The sequence below is a fragment of the Procambarus clarkii genome, chromosome 92 (genome assembly GCF_040958095.1).
Source record: "Procambarus clarkii isolate CNS0578487 chromosome 92, FALCON_Pclarkii_2.0, whole genome shotgun sequence".
Taxonomy (NCBI): Eukaryota; Metazoa; Arthropoda; class Malacostraca; order Decapoda; family Cambaridae; genus Procambarus; species Procambarus clarkii.
Genome location: NC_091241.1, coordinates 5,041,741 through 5,053,863, shown reverse-complemented (window position 1 = coordinate 5,053,863; position 12,123 = coordinate 5,041,741).

The window sequence follows — 12,123 nt, the reverse complement described above, 5'->3', positions numbered from 1 at the left end:
TCCACCTGCTGCCACAAGCGCTTGAGTGTTCCTGGGGTTGAGGGAGGGGTGGGGAGTTCCGGGGGTGGAGGTGGCGGGTGGTGGAGGGAGTGGAAGCAGCAGTTAACATAAAGCCAACCAACACGTGCCCAACCGCTTCTGCTCGCCGGAAACAAATGCAGTAATAACCCATGACCCACTAAATTCATGTTTATCAATTACCGAAATTGCCAGTAACATCAATTACCCAAATCATCGGCGTCATCAATTACAACTCCAATGGTTACTTTCGTCTCGTTCTCCGCCCTGTCACAGGCACGCCCGCCGCTGGTGTGGGGGATAATTGGAGGCGAATTGGTCGTTAGGAACGGTAATTAGATCATTCTCCAGCTTGATCGGTGAGTGTTGGGGTTACCATCGTTGATAACAGCTGAGAGGTTAATTGTTGCTCCTCATTCACCTTTGTCACCTTGTTACTTGTGTAGTGTGAGGGTAGTTACGTGTGGGTGTGGTGTGTGTGGGGGTGTGTGTGTGTGTAGGGGGGGGGGGGGTGTGGTGGGTGTGTGGGGGGGCGTGGTGTGGTGTGTGTGTGGGGGGGGGGGGGTGTGTGGTGGGTGTGTGGGGGGGGGGCGTGGTGTGGTGTGTGTGTGTGGGGGGGGGTGTGTGGTGGGTGTGTGGGGGGCGTGGTGTGGGGGGGGTGTGGTGGGTGTGTGGGGGGGCGTGGTGTGGGGGGGGGTGTGTTTGTGGGTGTGGTGTGTTTGGGGGGGGTGTGGTGTGTGTGTGTGTGGGGGGTGTGTGGTGTGTGTGGGGGGGGTGTGGTGTGTGTGTGTGTGTGTGTGGGGGGTGGGGGGTGGGGGGGGGGTGTGTTTGGGGGTGTGTGTGTGTGTGTGTGTGGTGAGTGTGTACTCACCTAGTTGTGCTTGCGGGGGTTGAGCTCTGGCTCTTTGGTCCCGCCTCTCAACCGTCAATCAACAGGTGTACAGGTTCCTGAGCCTATTGGGCTCTATCATATCTACACTTGAAACTGTGTATGGAGTCAGCCTTCACCACATCACTGCCTAATGTATTCCATTTGTCAACCACTCTGACACTAAAAAAGTTCTTTCTAATATCTCTGTGGCTCATTTGGGCACTCAGTCTCCACCTGTGTCCGCTTGTGCGTGTGCCCCTTGTGTTAAATAGCCTGTCTTTATCTACCCTATCGATTCCCTTCAGAATCTTGAATGTGGTGATCATGTCTCCCCTAACTCTTCTGTCTTCCAGCGAAGTGAGGTTCAATTCCCGTAGTCTCTCCTCGTAGCTCATACCTCTCAGCTCGGGTACTGGTCTGGTGGTAAACCTTTGAACCTAAACCTGACTTTGGTTCAAAACTATGAACCTGTGTGGTTGTGTGGGTGTGGGAGTGTGGTGTGGATGAGTGAGGGAGGTGATTGGGATGATTTGGAAGAGGGTTGTGATTGGGAGTGTTGTAGGGGTTGGGGTGTAATATTTTACAACCCCACCCACTTAAAGTAAACCTCACCCAACCCTCATCCCCACCCTTCCTTCACTCACCCCAACCTCAGCGTCACTCATCCTGAGTGGACACACCGCCATAATGACAGTATTGGTCAGCGCCACTCATCCTGTGAGTGGACACACCGCCATAATGACAGTATTGGTCAGCGCCACTCATCCTGTGAGTGGACACACCGCCATGGTGACAGTATTGGGCAGCGCCACTCATCCTGTGAGTGGACACACCGCCATAATGACAGTATTGGTCAGCGCCACTCATCCTGTGAGTGGACACACCGCCATAATGACAGTATTGGTCAGCGCCACATCCTGTGAGTGAACACACCGCCATAATGACAGTATTGGTCAGCGTCACTCATCCTGAGTGGACACACCGCCATAATGACAGTATTGGTCAGCGCCACTCATCCTGTGAGTGGACACACCGCCATAATGACAGTATTGGTCAGCGCCACTCATCCTGTGAGTGGACACACCGCCATAGTGACAGTATTGGGCAGCGCCACTCATCCTGTGAGTGGACACACCGCCATAGTGACAGTATTTACTTATTTACTTATTTATGTATTGGTATAGAAGAAGGTTGGCTGGGTTATAAGTGTACATAACACTGGTAGTGTGACAGTCTTTCAGAGCCACTAACAGGCACAACGTTTCTGGCAGAAACGTTAGCAAGTTGCTTAACATTTACCACGCCTTAAACTTATGTGATCTTGGTGGGGAAAGTGACAACATCTTAGAAGAACCGTATCTACATATAACCAAAAGTGTCTACCTCAAGCACTGCAGGACTGTTTATTGTGCCTGTAGCTACGAGACAACTGAAGGGAAGGTTGAGAGGAAAATGGCTTATGGTTGAGAGGAAACACTCGGGCTGGGTTGAAGGAAAGATCTTGGAGGAAGAAACAGGTTAAGAATAAGGCGCGAGACATTTCGCTGTGCTTGAGCTTCTCCAAGGTTACTTCTGGTGATTCGTGGCCCTCTTGACGCTCTCCTTGCCCCCGGATCTCACCAATTACCCACTTTTTCACCTGTACACTTGTGAAATGGTGACTTTTAGAGGTGCTGGCTCGTCCTTGAGCTGAAGGGACTCATCTACCATTATAGGCTTAAGGGGGGGAGGGGAGAGATTATTATTATTTTATTGTCAGGGGAAAGAGCCAAGCCATTACGACTTTATAGCACTTGGAAGGGGTCAGGATAAGGATTTGGGGATGGGACGGGGGGAAAGGAATGGTGCCCAACCACTTGGACGGTCGGGGATTGAACGCCGATCTGCATGAAGCGAGACCGTCGCTCTACCGTCCAGTCAAAGTGGCTGGGGGGGGGAGAAGCTTAACTAACACAGGTTTCTTATGTTCTCTTCAGAAGTTGTAAACTTTATTCTACAATATTAATTTTACAATTGTGTGATCTGACGCTAAGGGAAGCGTTTTGTTGATAACGTCAACTTTTGTTAAAGCAGAGGTGATGTGTAAGAAAGTTAGATAGTGCCCAATCGTTTATGGCTGGAACCGTGTGTACCGTCTTGATCTTGAGGATTGTAGAGTGTTCCCGAGTCTTAACTGGCTGCTCATAGTTGAGTCACATTGTTTGATGTGTGGTGCTTGGCTCATGTCTACTCTTCTCTTGTCGCTGTACCTGTAGACTGTTGTGGTGTGTTGGCTGGATGTCTGGGTGTGTGTTCACCTTGTTGTATTCACCTAGTTGTGCTTGCGGGGGTTGAACTGTGCTCTTTCCGGCCGCCTCTCAACTGTCAATCGATCAATTGTTACTACTATTGTTTTCACACACACCCACACACAGGAAGCAGCCCGTAACAGCTGTCTAACTCCCAGGTACCTATTTACTGCTAGGTAACAGGGACATCAGGGTAAAAGAAACTCTGCCCCCATTGTGTGTGTGAGAGTGGTTGTGTGTAGAAACTACATGTTCTGTTGGAGCGTTGCTGTGTGCATATTGTCCTACACACTGCAAGAGAGCCTGCTGTCTTGCCTATATATTGAGATCATTGAGGCTGACAGTCCCCAGGTGGGCATGTAAAGTCATAGATGACATTCGACTTTCAAGGTGATTTGTTTGGTGTCGAGAGAGTTCTTCGTGATCTTGTTAGCAGTCTGCTTCTTGCAGACATTCCTGTGTTGGATCCCATCTTATTCTCGCCCAATCACACACATCCAGGATCTCGTATCCCTAGATTATGAACACCATTTCTATAACTCACCCGTCATCTCCTCCCATTACAACCTCACCTAACCTCAGCTCCGCCATACGTCTAAAGCCTCATAGACCTAATTAAGCACGTGCTCGCCCTATTTGTGGATATAAATTATAGAAAAGTATAATGTACAATAATTTTTCTCAAATAACACCCCACAGACCCATTCCAACACTACCTAAATGTTGGCATATATTACCAACCCGCCTTATGCACTCTCGAACACTGCACACCATCACCTCAGCTGTATGGTATAAGTCACAGCAAGTATCATTTACAGCTATTTTCCTCAGCCACCATCCTACATACCACTACCAGTATATAACCTGTTCCATTTACTCCCGGTTACTTCACAATCTACTCCCATATGTTCTCCAGCCATACAGAAGAGTGAGACGTGTAGTGACACGGGTGGGTTAAGGGACCATTTACACCCGGCCACACTTACACACAACTCTTGTGCTCTAAAAAGTTCAGTGAAAGCCAGCGAGCAAATGTTGGGGCGATGTTTAGTGGTGAGGTTCTCCTCACACGCGCGCCCTCACACGGGCCTCACACACGTGTGTGGACACGTGTGAGGACACGTGTATGAGGAGCACCTCTACGCTAAACGCGCCCTCACACACGTGTGAGGACACGTGTATGAGGAGCACCTCTACGCTGAACGCGCCCTCACACGCGTTCCCTTACATCTGTTTTTGACCAGGTGAAGGTTGGTCTTGCACGTGCGCTCACTCACTGGGAGTTACTTACACGGGGTTCTACTCCTCTGGGAGTTCTACTCCTCTGGGAGTTCTACTCCTCTGGGAGTTCTACTCCTCTGGGAGTTCTACTCCTCTGGGAGTTCTACTCCTCTGGGAGTTCTACTCCTCTGGGAGTTCTACTCCTCTGGGAGTTCTACTCCTCTGGGAGTTCTACTCCTCTAGCCCTGGGGCTTATCTTGTGATAACTTGAGTAAGAAGGTTGTTGCTTGCAGCGACCCGCAGGCACACCACTTCTTGCAGGAACTTATCTAATTGTTTTATGAACATCACTTTTGTTCCGGCAATATTTCATATATGTGTTGGGAGGATATTAAGGAGCTCTGATGCTCACATAGTGGCGAGTGTGGCTCTGGCTCCTCTAGTCTTCACTGGCTCTTTTCTGCATTTCCTTCCATATCTTTTGTTCCGATATATTTGTATTTTGATGTGTATATTGGGAGCCATGTGTGTGTGTGTAGGGTTTGTGATGCCTCTCTTCTCTCCTTTCTAGAGAGTACATTTGTAATTGCTTTGAGAGGGTTATAATAATTTAGGTGCCTTATCGTATCTATACGTGCCGTATACGTTCTCTAATTTTCTTATATTTCAGAAATCTCTGCTGCTCTCAAAGGGAGAGTGATTACCAAGCACTTGGTACCAGGTACCAAGACGAGGAAGCACAAGTAATTTGAATAGTATGAGCATTGTGCTGGGATCCCTCGATGTGAAGATTCTCAAAATCCAGGCAATAATTGTTCTGGCTGACCATATCTTTGATGTGATGTACTCACTCAAGGTCAGGTCGTGTGACATCATTATCTCCAGAGCCATCACGTGTAGCTTTCCTTCTGTGAGTAGATGTGATTGTGTCCTGTACGCTGTGCTGCGTTCAGGTTCAATTTGACCATATCTGATTGTCTGGAGTTTATCACTGTTAAAAATCATATTATTTTCTGCTTCCCATCCGAAGACTTTTAGGTATATCGGATTGTAGTTTTTCAGTGTCTTTCACAGAGGTCAATTTCATTCTGATTTTGATATCTTCAGCCAAGAATGACATGGCGCTGACACTTGCTTATTTGTGTACATCAGATGTGGGAATGATAACAAGCGGAGGTGGCAGGTCTGTGCCCTGCGACACAGAGCTGCGCTAGGACTTCAGTATGATTGATTATTACTCTTTGCGTTCTCTCTGACATTAGATTGAAAATCCATCTCCCTGCTGATATTCCGATAACCAGTCAATAACATGTAGCCAACCTTGCTTCCTACAGTGTGTAGGGAAGCTGTAACTGCTGACTTGAGTGCTTCTGGTATCTCACCCGTATCTACACTTCTTGCTACTGGAACTTTGCAACTGATTTTAACTACGGAGTTCTGAGAGTGAGGAGCCGAGACTGAGAGCAAGGTCATGTTGTTCTATGGTTCTGGCCAAGTCTGCTGCTCGGGCTAATATTGGGGATATTGTCTGACCTATGGATATCGTTCATAATAATACGTCTTTCTTCCAACACATTGAGTAATAAGAATTTGAGGCGCTCTTTTAGGAAGACTGTGTACCTACAGGAGGCAGCTCCTATTGGCCCGTGTCACACCAGTGTCACACCAGTGTCACACCAGACTGTCACACCAGACTGTCACACCAGACTGACACACCAGCATGTTACACCAGAGTGCCACACCAAAGTGCCACACCAGTGTCACACCAGTGTCACACCAGACTGTCACACCAGACTGTCACACCAGACTGTCACACCAGACTGTCACACCAGCATGTTACACCAGAGTGCCACACCAGAGTGCCACACCAGAGTGTCACACCACAACATTGGAGAGGATGATCACATGTGTTTTTAGAGAACACTCTCATAGTTTCCCCAGGGTGAAGGTTTGCCCTCAGGGCTCCTTGGTGGAGGGAGCCCTTGTTCCCTTGGTGGAGGGAGCCCTTGTTCCCTTGGTGGAGGGAGCCCTTGTTCCCTTGGTGGAGGGAGCCCTTGTTCCCTTGGTGGAGGGAGCCCTTGTTCCCTTGGTGGAGGGAGCCCTTGTTCCCTTGGTGGAGGGAGCCCTTGTTCCCTTGGTGGAGGGAGCCCTTGTTCCCTTGGTGGAGGGAGCCCTTGTTCCCTTGGTGGAGGGAGCCCTTGTTCCCTTGGTGGAGGGAGCCCTTGTTCCCTTGGTGGAGGGAGCCCTTGTTCCCTTGGTGGAGGGAGCCCTTGTTCCCTTGGTGGAGGGAGCCCTTGTTCCCTTGGTGGAGGGAGCCCTTGTTCCCTTGGTGGAGGGAGCCCTTGTTCCCTTGGTGGAGGGAGCCCTTGTTCCCTTGGTGGAGGGAGCCCTTGTTCCCTTGGTGGAGGAAGCCCTTGTTCCCTTGGTGGAGGGAGCCCTTGTTCCCTTGGTGGAGGGAGCCCTTGTTCCCTTGGTGGAGGGAGCCCTTGTCCCCTTGGTGGAGGGAGCCCTTGTTCCCTTGGTGGAGGGAGCCCTTGTTCCCTTGGTGGAGGGAGCCCTTGTTCCCTTGGTGGAGGGAGCCCTTGTTCCCTTGGTGGAGGGAGCCCTTGTTCCCTTGGTGGAGGGAGCCCTTGTTCCCTTGGTGGAGGGAGCCCTTGTTCCCTTGGTGGAGGGAGCCCTTGTTCCCTTGGTGGAGGGAGCCCTTGTTCCCTTGGTGGAGGGAGCCCTTGTTCCCTTGGTGGAGGGAGCCCTTGTTCCCTTGGTGGAGGGAGCCCTTGTCCCCTTGGTGGAGGGAGCCCTTGTTCCCTTGGTGGAGGGAGCCCTTGTTCCCTTGGTGGAGGGAGTCCTTGTTCCCTTGGTGGAGAGAGCCCTTGTTCCCTTGGTGGAGGGAGCCCTTGTTCCCTTGGTGGAGGGAGCCCTTGTTCCCTTGGTGGAGGGAGCCCTTGTTCCCTTGGTGGAGGGAGCCCTTGTTCCCTTGGTGGAGGGAGCCCTTGTTCCCTTGGTGGAGGAAGCCCTTGTTCCCTTGGTGGAGGGAGCCCTTGTCCCCTTGGTGGAGGGAGCCCTTGTTCCCTTGGTGGAGGGAGCCCTTGTCCCCTTGGTGGAGGAAGCCCTTGTTCCCTTGGTGGAGGGAGCCCTTGTTCCCTTGGTGGAGGGAGCCCTTGTTCCCTTGGTGGAGCGAGCCCTTGTTCCCTTGGTGGAGGGAGCCCTTGTTCCCTTGGTGGAGGAAGCCCTTGTTCCCTTGGTGGAGGGAGCCCTTGTTCCCTTGGTGGAGGGAGCCCTTGTTCCCTTGGTGGAGCGAGCCCTTGTTCCCTTGGTGGAGGGAGCCCTTGTTCCCTTGGTGGAGGAAGCCCTTGTTCCCTTGGTGGAGGGAGCCCTTGTTCCCTTGGTGGAGCGAGCCCTTGTTGTAGCACCAGAGATTTATACAGTTGAATCAGAACCTTCTGTTCCTTAAAGTCGAAGGTCCGCGTGATTATTCCTAAGGTTTGTTTAGCTTTGTGACTGACTTGAGAATGGTCCAGGACGGACCGAAACGTCGTCGTCCCTTCACCTTCTAGTGTGTGGTCTGGTCATCTAGCTTTGTGACTGTTCTAACCTGATGTGCACTTGTCAGTGAATGATGGTTCTGACTCCTCGGTCCTTTTCTTCATGAATCTGATGCAATTAAGGAATTTTTGTAATTTGATAGTTGTGACCTGGGAGGAGAAAGCCTGGTCAGAGACCGGGCCGCAGGGGACCTTGGCCCCCTGGAATCACCGCCAGGTAAGGTGGGTAGTTATGGCCCTCATGCAAGGTCTTACATTTTCCGATATTAAAAAGTATTTGCCAGTCTTCGGACCATTTGTGTGCATGTGGAGCTCTTTGTAAAGCTTCTGTCTCGTTTTTATTCCCCACTTTACCATAAATCTTCGTGTCACCGGAACATTGATGATGTTATGAATTACTATAATATCTATTAGAATAAGTTGGAATAGCTTGAGTATTTTTGACTGGGACCCATGAACTAAAGCCTTTAAACAAATATATACGTACACAAATAGATGAGTTCACATATGGGTCTATGACGTCCCCCATCAGACGACCCAGTTTACGGTTTTTACGTGTTCCCCCTTCATCCCCTCCAGGGCTCCCTCGTTTTCTCTAACAACACGGTATACGGTACTATTTTGTCTGTACCGTATACGAGTTTGCCTGACATTGGTCAAAGGGTATAGAATGTTTTTTTAATATTTGTTTAAGTTTTGGTTACAGCAGTTGGTTGTTGGAGATGTAATGACGTGTGGTGACAGCTGGGGCGAGGCAGGGGTCTTGAGCAACCCGTCCTCAGACCAAGTCCATTCCATCCAGCGGTCGACCCCAAAGACGCATTTATCAATTTTAATATACTGTTCATTCAAAACAGAACTTTTTTCGAATATATATTAATATTATTGTATATTAGCATATTGTGCATATTTAGGCACTGGTTAGGTTCTGTTAGGAGTATAGTTTCTGTTGGCAATTATTTGTATTTGTAGTACGTGGGTGAAGCATTTATAGCGTTGTAGTTCGAACTAAATTGGTCAGTGAAGCACTTGTTCCGGAAGTGTTCGGACGTCATCAGTTATGAGTCGTGTGTAAACAGTTTTTCATTCATAAACAGGGGGTTTGGCAGGTGCCTGGAATAGACTCTGTTACTCATCTCTTATTATACTTTATTATACATTGTTCGTTACCTCCCACCTTTTGATCTGAGAGGATTAATGCATTAACTCCCCACCTCCTATTAATCTAATGGCAGAGGTTACATTTATCTCTGAAATTCTATCCCCAATACTCTGCAGATTCAACTCCATCCTCATCATTTCAATCATAACATTTCTTAGGCATCCTAAGATAATTCTCATGGCTTCATCTTGTGCCTTCTCTAACTTGCCCATCCTACCTTTACCGAAACAAGAAATGACAGGCGCAGCATAATAAATAAGGGATCTTACAGTACTCAATCATTCGTAGCACAGGGACTCCCACTCCCTTTCCACAGCATGCCAAGGCCTTCAAGGGGGGTAGAAATAGCCTAAGCTACTCTATCCCTTTGAGATGTATTTATTGCTTATCTCAATAAACATACTTGAACTTGAACTTGAAGGCCTTCAGAGGTTGTAATCTCTTCCGACATTGACCCAACAGTCTGTTCATCACAGCTTCCAAACTCTCATAGGTATATCCTCACTCTACTTTCTTCCTATGATGAATATTAATAAAACTACATTTGCCCTGTCCGTTACATTCCATGAGATACGAGATCTGCTTAGACACTTAGTTTCCAGTTAGGAGTGAGGAACTGATACAGAGGTTTAAGATAGCCATAGAATTAGTTAGGAGCAAGGGAGGAATCCCGATCATATGTGGCATTCTTCTAAGAAAGGGAGTTGGAAACGAATGGTTGTCGAGGGCACTTGGTGTCAATTGCCGGCTGGAAAGATATTGCAAATCAAATGCAATATCTTTCATAGATAACCGGGAACACTTCTATGGAAGAAATGACATGTATGCACGGGATGGGGTGCATCTAACGAGGGCTGGGGTTGTTGTTGCGAACTCTTCTTCAGTTCATGTTCTTCAGCTATATCGTGCTCTGGTTTGGCCTCATTTAGATTGTGCAGTTCAGTTTTGGTTGCCGTACTGTGGAATGGTTGTGAATTGGATATGAGATCAGCTGAAACAACATCAGGATGAAACAAAGGAGGAGATCAGTATTAAAAAGACCTCGTCTTGGCAAGTTGCAAAGGACAGGGGCCTTAAGAAGACTTTGACAAAGCCGCCTACTGATATCCTAGGGACTTCTAATGCATTTCCGTGTTGGAGGACGAGTGCTGTGGTGAGCTTGCAGTTCGTTCGAAAGGCAAAGCAACGAAGAGCAACGAAGCGCAGGTCCCTCAAAGTGCTCAAAAGGTAAAGGAAGAAACTAAGCGAATTTTGGTTGTGGGAGATTCCCAGGTGAGGTATTTAGACAGAACATTTTGTGCCAGAGATTAGGGGAAACAGGTAAAGGGTTTGCTATCCGGAAGCTGGAATTGATGATATTGTTGGCAACATGATTGATATTATGGCTGGAAATGGGAACAAATCCATTATTTGTATTAGTGCAGGTGGAATAAATAGGAGTTGCCTCGTATGGGCCAATAGGCCTTCTGCAGTTACCTTTATTCCTATGTTCTTGTGTCTTTTCTAAATCTAAATTTTCCAATTTATACCCATTGTTCCGTGTTCTGCCTTGTGTTCATACTTTTGGACATCAAAAGTATCGAAAACTACCTCATGCGCCTTATTACTAACGCTTCGATAAGTAAGTCGAAGTAATACAAACTCTTCGAAATAAATCCAGTGATGCAAACTCTCAGACATTCTCGACAGGAAACCCTAACCAGCAGGACGCAAGAGACGCAGATTAATCGACGGAAGCGGCGGTTATTCCCTACAGCGTGTTATGTTGTTTTAGATTCAGCTACTCGGAACTAAAAGTTCCAAGTAGCACGGGCTATGGTGAGCCCGTAGTGGACTTACCTGGCACAGGAGCGGGGCTGTAACTTCAACTCGTTGTACATACAACGTGTCAACTGGACTTTGATCAAAAGCTGAAGTGGACGGTTCGTCTGACTAAGGGGTCGGATGATTGATGATTGATAAAGATTAAGCCACCCAAAAGGTGGCACGGGCATGAATAGCCCGTAAGTGGTGGCCCTTTTGAGCCATCCCTTTTGAGGAGATCTGTGGAGGTACGACTGCACCCTGCATGACGGGAGATGTCTCCCCCGTGGGGTCGGATGATGATTGATTGATTGATGAAGATTAAGCCACCCAAAAGGTGGCACGGGCATGAATAGCCCGTAAGTGGTGGCCCTTTTAAGCCATTACCAGTATCAAGAGCGGGTCGGATGAACATAAGCCGCTATTTAAGGAGGGTGTTCACCGGACCTACATAACAGTTGTGACAGAAGAGGCTATAGATAACCTAACGACATTTGGAGTTAGGAATATTGTGATGGATACTCTAGAAGCAGGTATGATTTAGATCATAGTTTTGAATTAGTTCATTTGATGTATCACGCTATTGTGATATATGTGTGTATAGTTTTTAAGTTTCCAACTTATTTGGATCCTGATTTTCTTCTCAACCATTATAGTGTTGTATGGGCTAAGAGGAACAGTGTTCGTGGTGAAAAACAAAGTCAGATTGTTATCTTAGTAAAGGGTCAGGCTCCAGAAAGAATTTGTGTTCAAGGGCTAGGCTACAGGAAAGTTGCAAAATAAACAAATCCACAAGGGCCGTGACGAGGATTGGAACCTGCGTCCGAGAGCATTGGACGCAGGTTCGAATCCTCGTCATGGCCCTTGTGGATTTGTTCATTTGATGCATCACGCAATTGTGATTTCTGTCTAAGTTGCAAAATACACTGAGGAGCCCACATTATGCATGAAGTGTTCTCGTTGGGGATATATGGCTTTGAAATGCCAATTTGACCCCAGGTGTCAGTACTGTGGTAAGAAGTATGACTCGCGACAGTGTAGTCAAGATTGAAAAAGTTGAAAAATTCTTGCCATCTTGTTGCAATTGCCGAGGCAGCCACAATGCTGGTTCCTCTCTATCCCCCACGAAGCCTTATTTGAGAGACTCCATTGTCGTTTTAGATTACAGATGCAACTGGGAGATTAGTGAACCCCGACAGAGAAAGTGCATCTTCTGCC